Source organism: Lolium rigidum, chromosome 4 (genome assembly GCF_022539505.1).
Source record: "Lolium rigidum isolate FL_2022 chromosome 4, APGP_CSIRO_Lrig_0.1, whole genome shotgun sequence".
NCBI lineage: Eukaryota > Viridiplantae > Streptophyta > Magnoliopsida > Poales > Poaceae > Lolium > Lolium rigidum.
The window spans coordinates 145,647,434-145,658,161 of NC_061511.1; the positions used below are offsets into that span (position 1 = coordinate 145,647,434).

Genomic DNA, 10,728 nt, shown 5'->3' on the forward strand with positions numbered 1-10,728 from the left:
GTGTGGGGGCGGCACCCCGCTTGATCATTGTTTAGTAGATCCGATCCGTTACGATTGCTCCTTGTTCTACAAGGATTAGTTTAATATCTCGCAATAGTTTGGCCTTACAATGGGGGGAGGATCCGATGGCACGTAGGGTGGCGTTCGCAAGTCCTAAACGGGATGTTCCTAGGATCAACTTCATGTTGGTTTTTTGGCCTTGTTTAGGATCGGCTTACGAGCACCGTGCGTGGCCGCAAGGCCCAACTCTGGAGTAGGATGATCCGGTTATGCGGTGAAAACCCTAAATCGTCGTAGATCTCATTAGCTTCATCTTGATCAAGCAGGACCACCAAGTATTCGTGCACCCCGTACGGATCATGGGTGGATCGGCTCTTTGAGCCGATTCACAGGATAACCCGAGAGCCGATCGAGGCTCGTATTTAACGTTTACATGTATGCCCCGCAGAAACTAAGCGAGGCAACCTCATCACCTTCCCGACCAGGTATAGGTCAGGTGGCACGCCCTTGCACTTTGCAACGCCGCGTGTGACCAGAAGAGCATTGCGGGCCGTCGCTCGGAGGGGTCTCAGCCAGCCGCAGCTCTAGGCTCCCCCCGGCTCTACAGTGTTGACGAGGCCGCTGCCCGCCGGTGGGTTTTGGCAGTCAACAGGGTCGCGTGGCTCCGTGGAGGTGCTTAGGGGCGGTGAGGCATGTAGTGCTGTTGTGCTGAGATACGAGCGACGGCCTGGTGATGACAAGGTGCTAGATGTGCATGGCGGGCCTATGGGATAGATCTGGGCCCTTTCGATCCTCGAGGGCAGCGGTGAAGACAGTGCCAACATGAGGAGGCCGGTCTATAGTGCGACGCAGGCTCTAGGCAAGCACTCCGGTTGGTGCTGACGACGACGACACCTTTGGTGTGGTACTCCTTGATTGTGTTGTTGTAGAGTTTCAGTTGCAATCGACGCGACTTGTTCCAAGATCTCTGGGTGAAACCATAAGCTCCATCGGGAGCACGTCGGTGGCAGACACGTCACTACCTTGTTGGAGGCCAAAGGTACCCTTTTCTTCATTTTTTCCTCTCTTGTTACTCCATCAGGAGTATGATTTTTGTTTGGTAATTTTTTTCTTCTTGTTGTTTAAAAGCATATGTATTTTTTTATTGTGTAATACACGAACATTTTTGAACCATGGGAACATTTATATTGAACCGCATCAACACTTTTGGTATTTATAGGAACCTTATTTCTACACTGAATAATTTTCAACCTCATGATATTTTTTTAAGCCTTGTGAATATTTTCCAGACTATGAATAACTTTTTAAAACTTCGTAAACATTTTCTAAATCGTAGGAACAATTGTGTAAACGATAAGATTTGTGATTTTTAAAAATCTAACATCTTATCTCAACTGTCCAAAATGTCCATACGAATATTTACAAACAAAAAACATGATGAACAAAAGATAAAAAGAATTAAAAGAAGTAGGAAAAATAGAAAACAAAAACGAAAACGAAAATGCCCTATTCGGACCGGCCCAGCCACGCGCAGCTAGTGAGCGTCGAATCGGAGCTCCCGGCAAAAAGAGCCCCCAAGGAGAGCCTTGTCGTTGGACGATGGAAGCATCTGGGCCTTGGGCTGTACACGTCTTGATGAAACTGTTTTCGTGTCGATCTGCAAAAGGCATCGTTTCGTAGCCGTTAAAATTTCTGATCGTAGCCACGAAACGAAACTTTACACGAATCGACCTGAGCACCTAGGGCACCTGCATCCCGAGTCGGGCTGGAGGCCGTGCGACTCGAGCCTATAAGTACTCGCTATCGCTACGCCCCGGCCTCTACCTCCGTAAGGAACTTTGTAGACAGAAAGGCCACCCAAAGATCAGCCCTAGCTAGCACACGTACAGCGATCAGTCGCCACAATGGCTCCGCAGGAAGAGCAGGGGGTGGTGATCCTTCAGTGCGTCGACTTCACCAAGTTCGCCGTGCCGGCGTCGCTCGCTGTGCGGTCGAGGCGAATTGCGGCGGCGCTGGGCGCCGGGGAGCGCGTAGTGGATCTGCCGCGCGGGGTGTCCGGCAAGGGCGTCGCCACGGCGGTCGCCTACTACGAGTCCCGTGCCAACGCGGCGGCGCGTGGCGAGGATCTCGGGGAATTCGACGGCGCGTTCGTCCGTGGGCTGACGCACGACAAGGCGATGGACCTCATCCCCGCGGCGCACCACCTCGGCGACGAGGATCTCTTCGGCCTCTTGGCAGCTAACCGAGCAAATTAGCAGCGGCGGTATTACAAGATTATTAGACGGTTAATTCCTGTAAAACAAATATTGTTTTCTCCGTCCCGAAAAAGAGATCGAACATTTGTGTAAATCTAGATCTATCTAGACACTATTAGATACATTCGAATTTATACAATTATGTGACATGCTTTTTAGGATGGAGAGACTACTTTTTATTTATGTCAATCGACTAAGTATTTCTTTTTGTATAATGTTATCTTGATTCAGTTATATAAGGTTTAACGTTTAGTTCACAAACACATTGTCAAAATGTCAGTCTTTCCCCACGCGAGCGATCGAGACACCTGAACCCAGCGACGGCCCCACTACCCTCCCCTCATCCCCTCCTGCCCAACACCGCCGACGAGCTCTACCAGGCGAATGTTGGCCCTCTTCTACGGTTCTACCCGCGCACATCGAGAGCTCTCCGATACCATCTGGAGGGTCAACTCACTTGCCTTGCTAAGGTGGAGTGTTGTTGCCGGTGCATCCACTATATATTGTGAACCACATACCTCAAGATGTGTAAAGCTAGGAGCTCTTAGCCCAGGGAATCTTTGTCGAGTGCTATACATGGCGTAGCCTTTGCCGAGTGTTTTTAGTTGCTCACTGTGTATTTTCGGTACACGACACAGACGCGGACGTGGTTTCCTGTAGTGACAATAGATGGGCTATTTAGCCCTAGGTAAATCAATGCTTGGTTTATTTACAAAACAATCACCCACGGAATATGTGCTCTTTTTCATGTACATGCGTGATATTTGATCCGAAATTCAAAATGGAGCCAGCACATGCTCCGGACTAAATAAAGGCATTTGAAATGTCAAAAGAACTTAAATTTTCAACATATTTACATGTCCATGGCCTATATTCACACATAAGCTTTTAGAAAAAACAAATTATGGACCTATGTATAAAAAAGGTGCTCCAACAGTTGCTTTTTACAGGACGATTTTTGTTTTTTATGTAAGACACAACATATGTTTTATTCATGAAAATTTACAAACATGTAAAATACACAATATAAAAAGAAATTATGTTCTGGTTTAGTTTTAAAATTAACCTTTATGAATTTAACTCTTCATCCGGGTGCACATGCTATCGGAAAGCCCAAATGACACCCTCATATTTGATGGAGTATATAGTTGCCATGCAAGATATGCACACATAGGAAATAGTCCGTGCTTAAGGTGCTTGTTTTATTAATGGGCAACATTGTATTGCATACGTTGGTAAATAGATGACCTCTTAGAAAGTGTGTAGTTTAGATTTTCTGAATTTAAATTGAACTTATAATATATCTTTTTGTCCAAAAATAAGATCTCTATAAGTTTTTTGATGTTTAACTTACGGAAGTGGTGTTTTGGGACATGAGATCATATCATATGTTTCCTCTATTTTGAAATGCATGTTACACATATTGTGAAATTTAAAAAAACGAAATGAAAAATTTGCACGTACACCTTCACGGTGCTAGGTGCTCACAAAGTTTTTTCATGAAAAATCGACTTATCGTGTGACGTGTGTTAAAAAGACAAAATCCAATGCTAAAACTAAGGCATTTCAGAAGATAAATTTTCTCTTTTTACATAGACCACACAAAAAATTGGTTCCTCTCGAAACTTGACGAGCTCGCATATATTGTGAAGATGTAGATGTAGAATTTTTTGTCAAAATTCTTCGATATTTCAAAATATATTTTCGTAGAGGGAGCATATGCACCTGGTATCCGAATTGAATTTCCGTCAACTTACCTAAGTTTTACCAAGTATATAGAAAATATAACATCATCTACTATGTTAAATAAATACATTATGCACCCGCCACAGCTATTACCGGTGGCGCATTGACATACTTCGCGCCACCGGACTTACATTATTCCAGTGGCGTGCCAGAACAAGTACCACACAACCAGTATGTGGGGCCCACCTGGTGGCAAAAAAGTTGGCTCGGAAATTTATTTCGATGATACTAGTATATTTATTACCTGTGGCTTGGGAGTTTATGACTATTTTTAATTAGTAAAAGTATGGAGCTTAGCTTATCTGTTTTAAAACACGTCTAAACTAATAAAAAAGATAAACAGGGAAATCGTGTGAGGCGGCCAGGCCCATGGTGGCATGGCAGTTGGGCCACGCCACTAGCAGCTCTCTGACAACTCAGCGCACCATCGTTCTCTCGGAGCCACAACCGCCCATAGAGCAACCGCTGCCCTCGGAGCCGCAACCGCTCTTGTCGAAGTCACCGTCGCACCAATCATTTTTCGATAAAGGGAATATATTAATATCAAAAGATACCAATTATATTCAGCCTCTGCAACAATGCAACACCCTAATGGCAATACGGATGCACAGAGTCAAAAAAGAGAAAAGAAAACTAAAAAACAAAAGTCCAGCTACAGGATCCTAGACCTAACAACATCGATATATCCACCACCAAGACAACACCTGAAATACCGTCGCACCAATCATGTCCCTGTCGGTGAGGCGCACATCACCTCTTCCTCTTTTCTTAGTTGTTCTTTTAGATGTACATTATTGATTAGGGTTTAGTATATAATTTTTCTAGCTTGTTAATTTAGAGATGATATAAATAGATTATTATTGATGATTTGGATAATTAAGAGATAATATATTTGTAGAAATTAGTAGATTGTTAGTTTGTTGATTTTTACGATTTAGGTTACTGTTGTTGATTTAGAGATAATATTAGTGTAGAATTAGCTCTCAATTTAAGGTAATTTCATTTTTTATAGTTACTTATAATTAGTTTTACTTGTTATTAGGGCACCGTAAAATGACATACGAGAGTGGTGTGTACAAGAAGACGACTAAGGGCATGTCCAATGCAGACACTAAGGGCATGTCCAATGCACTGCCCTTGAGCTACTGCCTCACACCTTTAACTAGGTTCGGGTGGTCCAAAGTAGGTTCGGATGATGAGGCAGCCTCCTCTTCAGGAAGTGGGATCTTAAGCCTTAAAATCATGCTTTTTGGAGAGAGTAAGAGATACATTGTGTCATATTTGTGGGGTCCTTCTTTCTTTTTTCTAATTAAAGTTGTAGCTTCCATTGAAGATATAAAATTGACCATATTGCTTCTGACAACTTTTTTACATGGAGCAACTAGTTATGTATGCCACCATTGCTCATGCCCGAAGAGAGGCGCTAGGGAATTAAATCCTGACAGTTTTACATTAAATCCTGACCGTTTTGCATGGTTTCTGGCCGTTTCGCTAGAGTCGACGCAGTAGGAAGAGGCTGGCGCTAGAATAATAGGCACATAATTCGGCTACCTAGCGTAGGTGCTTATATCCATGTACCAATTGTCTGCTTAAGCGCCTAGCCAGAAGGCTAGCGTTACATGCCCTAAAGTGCCCACGTTTTTTTTCGAAATGGGGATGAAGCCCCGGCTTCTGCATCATGATGATGCACACGGTCTTTTATTAAAAAGTATAAGAGTACATAATAAAAATAACTCAGTCATCGCCAAGAGTTGATACAAGAATCAACCAGCGAAAGAAAACAAAAAAAGAGGGACTACACATCATTGTAGCCGTCTATTGTGCCGCCAGCCAGCCTGGCACAAGATATCATGAGCGACCATCTGGAGCCGTGTGCATCCTAAAGTGCCTACGTAGGTGCCGTGATCACCGTTTGTGGTCACAAGTGGCATCCTGTCACAAGTGGCATCCTGGCACGTGGATAAACCGGGAGCAAGCGGCTCGCGTCTACGACTGGATGATGATCCAGAACTATGGGAAAAAGGTGCTGCTTATCTTCCTATGGTTGACAATTCACTAATTTCTTCCGGTAAAAGACAGACTTTTAGATCAAAAACGTAATCTATCTTGCGGAAAAACTAGAAATGTCAAAGATGTTTTGGAAACTGTATCAATGTCTATAGTATCATCTATTTATGAAAGGAGCCCCAGTACATAGACAAAAGAAAAACTTGGTGATGCATCTCGAAAAAAATACAAAGGATCTAAATAACTTGGTGGTCAACTTGAAAAACAATGAAACCTATTTAGTTGGCTATTTTCAAGTGTATAGCCATCTTGTCAAAATAGAAACTCCTACCACTCTTGTTTTGAGACTCAAACTTTAACTTGCTCGTTCTTTGTCAACAACCAGATATTGGTTTTCTGTGCATTAGGGCATCTCCAGCGGCGCGACGCAAACGGTCGCTGAGCGACCGTTTTCGTCCGCCGTGACCGGAAATGCGTCTGCGGCCTGTTCCAGCGGGGCGATGCAAAGTAACCGGGCCGTTCGCGGAGACGCAAACCTGGCCTAAATATGCGCCAGGTTTGCGTCTCCGCGGATGCTCGGCGGTCGCTCCGAGCGTCCTCCATTTCTTACCCGATCCCGCATGTCAGGGACAGCGAAATCGACCGCTTCGATTTGCTTCTTGTTCCCCTTCTTTCCTGCCCTAGTGCGACGGCACCACCCCCATCCCTAGCGCCACCGTACGGCTGTAGCGCCGCAGTAGTCGGCGTCGGCTCCGTTCTTGCCGCGCTGAAGACCATGCATGAGGTGATGACATGCTGCGTGATCATGCACAACATGATCGTTGAGAACGAGCATCCTGATGGCCGCAATGAGAACCAATGAGATTTCCAAGGTGAGCTGGTTGCGCCACTTCCTGGAGCTTCATCTTGGCAGGACTATCTACATAGGAATGTAGAAGTCACCGACGAGAACGTCTCCAAACAGCCGCAAACGGATCCGATTGAGCATCAATGGACATTGGCCGACCATGCAGCATCATGCCTAGAGGAGTACTATCTTATTTGCATGCAGACTTTTTAAAATTTAAATGTAATAACTATGAACTTCGTTGAATATTATTTTGTTGTTTCGAAACTTCATATTTCATGCAAACGCGGAAATGCGTCGCGCCGCTGGAGCCACCCAAAGGTGCAAACGGACGTGCGGACAAAAACGATCTGTCTCGCGTCCGCATTTCAAACGTCCGAAATACGTCGCGCCGCTGGAGATGCCCTTAGTGCATAGCCATTTTGTAAAAAACTGAACTTTTTCTTCCTCGTACGACCGGACTGGGAAAACAGTAGTGTGACGGGGAGATTCAGGCCAAGTGACAGAAACGAGCAAGGAAACGCTCATCGGCACAAGCACGCCTAGCCTCTGCTCCACCACGGCAACGCCCACCCTCCGCCGCCGCCGCCGCCGCTCATCCTCTTCCTCGACTAGCCAATCTCCGGACTACGCCTGCGCCATTCCTCCTCCACCCCGCCAATGTCCTGAATCCGCCCTCCGCCACTTCTCCAGCACGCCGATGTCTCGTCTCCTCCCCCTCCGTCGCAGCTCCTCCTCCTCCACCTCCCGGCGCACAAGATCCTGGTCTGCGGCCACTTCCTTTACCGCAGCCACCGAGCGCGTCCGCGCCGGGACGCTCAGCCCGGAGGAGGCACACAAGCTGTTCGACGAATTGCTGCGGCAGGCCACCCCGGTCCCCGAGCGCTCCTTCAACGGCTTCCTCGCTGCACTCGCCCGTGCTCCGTCGTACGACGACCGCAGAATTGGCCCCACTCTCGCCGTCGCGCTCTTCAACCGCGTGTGCCGAGAAGATGCCGGCATGCTGGTGGCGCAGCCCACAGGCTGCACCTATGGCATCCTCATGGACTGCTGCTGCCGCGCACGTCGACCGGACCTAGGGCTTGCCTTCTTCGGCCGCCTCCTCAGAATTGGCCTCAAGATAGACCAGATCACCGCCAACACCTTCCTCAAGTGCCTGTGCGAGGCAAAGCGGACAGATGAGGCTGTCAACATGCTGCTGCTTCGTAGGATGCCCGAGCTTGGCTGTGTGCCTAATGTTATCTCATACAACACGGTTCTGAAGAGGTTATGCCAAGATAGCAGGACCCAGCAAGCACTTGACCTGCTCCAGATGGTGGCGAGAGAAGGAGGTGGCTGCTCCCCCAACGTGGTGACATATAACACAGTCATCCACGGCTTGTTTAAGGAGGGCGAAATAGGCAAGGCATGCAATCTATTCCATGAAATGATGCCGCAAGGTGTTGCACCCAATGTGGTTACATATAACTTGGTTATTGATGCGTTGTGCAAGTCCGGAGCAACAGACAAGGCAAAGCTTGTCCTTCGCCAGATGGTTGGGAATGGTGTTCAACCGGATGGAGTCACATATACTTGCATGATCCATGGACATTCCACATCAGGGCGGTGGGGTCAGGCGGCTAAAATGTTCAGAGAAATGACAAGCCGAGGCCTGATACCAGGTATTGTTACTTGCACCTCATTCATGGCATCCCTTTGCAAGCATGGAAGAAGCAAAGAAGCTGCAGAAATATTTTATTCCATGATTTCCAAGGGACACAAACCTGATATCGTCTCATACTTAATTTTGCTTCATGGGTATGCCAATGAAGGATGCTTTGTTGATATGATTAATCTCTTTAATTCAATGAAAGACAACGGTATCGTACCCAACCGCAAGGTTCTCAACATATTAATTGGTGCATATGCTAAACGTGGAATGATGGATGAAGCTATGCTCATATTTACTGAAATGCACGGACAAGGACTGAGTCCGGATGTAGTCACCTATACAATTGTAATAGACGCACTTTGTAGAATGGGTAGGCTGGCCGATGCTGTGGAGAAATTTGATGGGATGATAGATGTGGGAATACAACCAAACAATGCTGTTTATCAATGCCTAATCCAGGGTTGTTGTATACATGGTGATTTGGTTAAAGCAAAGGAGTTGGTTTCTGAAATGATGAACAAAGGTATTCCGCGTCCCAGCATGTCGTTGTTCACTTCAGTGATAAGCAATCTATGCAAAGAAGGAAGGGTTGGGCATGCTAAAGATATCTTTGACCTGGTTATACACATTGGTGAGAGGCCTAATGTCATTACGTTTACTTCACTGATTGACGGATATTGCTTAGTCGGCAAGATGGATAAAGCACTCAGAGTTCTTGATGGAATGGAATCAGCTGGTGTTGAGCCTGATGTTGTTACATACAATACTCTTCTGAATGGCTATTTTAAAAATGGAAGGGTCAAAGATGGTCTGGCTCTATTCGCAGAAATGACACGTAAGAGAATAAAACCTGACATTGTTACATATAGCATCATACTGGATGGGTTATTTCGTTCTGGGAGCACTAATGCTGCAAAGAAAATGTTCCGTGAGATGACCGAAAGTGGAATAACGGTTGACATTTTCACCTACAGAATAATTCTTGGAGGACTTTGCAGAAATAATTGTGTTGGTGAAGCAATCGAGCTGTTCCAGGAATTAGGTGCAATGAAAGTAAAGTTTGATATTACAACACTCAATATCATGATCAATGCAATGTACAAGGTTCGAAGAAGAGAAGAAGCTAAAAATTTGTTTGCTGCAATCTCAACCAGTGGGTTGGTACCTAATGTTTCTACTTATGGCATAGTGATAAAAAATCTTCTAAAAGAAGGGTCAGTGGAAGAAGCGGGCATTATCTTTTCATCAATGGAGAAGATTGGTTGTGCTCCTGCTCCCGCCTTGTAAATGATATCATCAGAATGTTGTTAGAAAAAGGTGAGATTGCCAAGGCCGGAGATTATTTGTCTAAAGTTGATGGAAAGAGCATCTCACTTGAAGCTTCCACTACTTCGTTGATGTTGTCTCTCTTTTCAAGGAATGGGAAATATCGGGAGGATGTGAAATTGCTCCCGGCAAAGTATCAATTTTTCCATGGGCTTGGTTGAGTAGTTGATACATTGTATATTGGACCAACTCCCAAGAAAGCACAACGGATTTTTGGCTCACGTAAAGCCCTCCTGGCAGCATAAGAAATCCAAACTGCCTGCGGTGTGTCAGAATCACAAGAAAGTGAAATGTGTATCCCTATTATATCCTTAGGGATAATGGCTTCTGATTGCCACTGGGGAATGTACGCAGAATGAATACTAATACAATCTTTTCTACCAGCCACCTTGACATTTTGTAATCTCTCTAAAACTTTCACTTTTCTTCATAGTTCATATGAATGTATATTTAGCAATGTTATTCTCAGTGATCTTCTACATATGCAAGGTTGGGCTTACTTTTAGTTCATAAGTATCGTGTTTATATGTCAGAGCAATCTGGAAGAATGGATGTTTGAGGTTGTTGATGCTATGTCCAATTATCAGATGTATGAGCTCTATCAACTAGTGGAGCTTGTTCCAGTATGATTTCTCTTTTGCTTTACTTCATTGACATTCAACTAGTTTCCTTGCGATTTATGTAAAGGTATGGCCAAGAATTGACTGGTGCAATCTTTTGCTTCAGTCTGCAGGCCACACCACCTTGGGTGATGTAGGAGAAGAGTCAAAGCTTTTGCTGATGAGAATGTCTTGCTGTCGAACACCTGCAGTGTGCATCCCTCTCCATTTCTATCTGATACCCCAATCATCGTCGGTTTGATCTTTGGTCCTCTGCTGCTCAACGTTCCACTTCTG

At 45.3% G+C, this 10,728-nt stretch overlaps 1 pseudogene; it reads left to right on the forward strand.

Moving 5' to 3' along the window:
* Positions 1 to 1,904: 1,904 nt before the first annotated feature.
* On the forward strand, positions 1,905 to 10,033 carry LOC124647588 (annotated as a pseudogene).
* The last annotated feature ends 695 nt before the right edge of the window (positions 10,034 to 10,728 follow it).